This window comes from Panthera pardus, unplaced genomic scaffold (assembly GCF_024362965.1).
Source record: "Panthera pardus isolate Hobbes unplaced genomic scaffold, ASM2436296v1 HiC_scaffold_6, whole genome shotgun sequence".
Classification (NCBI taxonomy): domain Eukaryota; kingdom Metazoa; phylum Chordata; class Mammalia; order Carnivora; family Felidae; genus Panthera; species Panthera pardus.
Window position 1 is genome coordinate 33,526,175 of NW_026526991.1, and position 2,368 is coordinate 33,528,542.

A 2,368-nucleotide genomic window follows, 5' to 3' on the forward strand; every position below is an offset into this window, starting at 1 on the left:
TCTCACATGATGCATATCAAAGGGGAAAACCAGATATAAGATTTTTATTTTGGAATTAATAATATTTGAAGTAAACCCCATGGTCTTAAACCAACAAATGATTATTCTTCGTAACATATTTAAGTGCTCTATATTGAAGAATATTTAAATTATTTCCCCTGTAAAAATGCTTACTCATCTTTAATATTTACTGATGCTATCTATAACCTAGTCAGACCTGAAGACTGATCACCAACTTTAATTCCTTACAAGTAATAATTCTAGCATTTTCGTGTGTGAATAGTTGAAGAGGTAAGAAAAGAAAATTAGTGATCTTAATTCTGTATAGGAACAATCCATTCTAACATAATAATCTTAAACTGAATCATACAAACTCAAGGTGGCAGGAACTGCAGGAGATCGAGCTAACCTTTATTGGTCAAGTACTATGTACTTGGTCAAGTATTAAGTGTACTATGTATGCAACCTATTGCAATTTTCACAACAATAATATTAGGTGTGGATTCTATCCATTTGAGGTTAGTTAGGAAAATAAGGTTCAGAGAGTTGAAATAACTCAATGCCCCAATATCACAGAGCCACTAAATAACAGAGGCCAAATTCAAATTCAGATATGTCTGATTCCAGGACTCATGATCTAAATCAGTAGGAATGACCTCATATGGCAGTAGTTCATTCTCTTAGTACATTTATTCCTTTCCTGAGGGAAGGGAATATTAACTAGAAGTTTTCTACTATCAAGTTCTGAGCACCCATTGTTATATTTTTAAATTTACATCAATCATATAATCAGACATATCCAATAGCTTTGCCTTTATTCAGCCTCTCTCCTTTGGAAGTATGTACCACGGTCCTGAATTGTTTTATCCTCACTTAGTTCATACATACAAGGTGTGTCTTTTGTCATTGTAATCTTCCAGATAACAATATATTGCAAAACTACCAAATGTCAAATTGTGCATGATTTAATTATTCTCAGCTCCATATCCTTCTGTGTTTCCTCCTGTGTCAACAGGGTTAGAAGTCCACAAACTGTATTTCAGAGACACTTTGCCAAACTAAAGGATTAAGTGACAACTTACCCTTAAATTCTAACATTGAGAAATATTAGCAGAGGTTCGAAAAGCAGGAGGAGCCAAGAACCATGCAAATATTGGCCCTTCTCTGTTGGAGTACCTACTTCAGGGCTTTTGAAAAGAGCAGAATTTCTAACAGGAGTGGAAGGTCAAAGAAGTTTCTCTAGTGCCTAAGAAGTCATTGCTGGCTCATGGGTTCCAGCACAAATATGCCAGCAGCTTCTTGGTATTCTGCTTCTGTTTCTCCATTCTTTACAACACCTTCGTAACCAATTCTCTGAATCAACCTTTGCTTGGCCTTAATACTTAAAGTAGTTTAATATCTTAAACTAGTGGTTTAATATCTTAACTAATATTTTAACTTAATATCTCAACTGGAAACATGATAATACCTTTTCTTTCCCTATCTATCCCATATTTGTTAAAGGAGAGTTATGAATTTTAAAATCATTAGTCTTTGACACATTAAAATTTAACGAACAAATATCTAGTTTGTTTGCACATCATATATCTTTATAAGACTTACTGTTTTTTTTAATTGTACTAATGTTTCATGAATTCATGAAAATTCTTATCAATGGATTACAACTATTTCCTTTCTTTGTAAAACTGGAAATAGAGGATATTTAGCCCTGTGAAATTCACACCCATGTTATTTAAATACTTGCAAAGAGACTGAGTATATACAGTTATATAATTTAAAAAGAACACTGAGAATTGTCTTTCAAGCCTACTACTGTGTGAAGTGTGAAATTTGGATATTCATTTATTCTCTTCTGAACTCAAAAACCTTTCCCTTAGTAGAAAAATGAGTCCTGGCATGGATGAATTGTAAGGTCTGCTTACAAAAATCCCTAGATTTTTATCTTGTTCTGTTTTATATGTTAACTGAAAACCTGTATCTGAGTTACTAACATAGTCCACAAGTTCTATTCTTGGTTCTACTCTATGCTAACACATGTTCATGAGCAAGAGCATTTTTTTCTGAGGTTCAAATTCTTCATTTATATAATGAGAGCTTTGAAACAGAGTTGATCTGTTTCTTACCTACTCTAAAATCATCTTTGATTCCAGTTTAACTGTTCTTTGTTTTGAGCAATAGTGAAATCAGTTTATCCCATGGCTCAAACCTTGGTTTACTTATTTATAAAATTGAAATAGTATGTTCTTCTTACTGAGCAGATTATAATTATGAGATGTCAGGCATAAAAGTGATTTGTGCAAAGCACTACAACAGGATATAATGATTCTATTATTTTGTGTAGTAAGTGAATGTGTATTTGAGGGTGTTC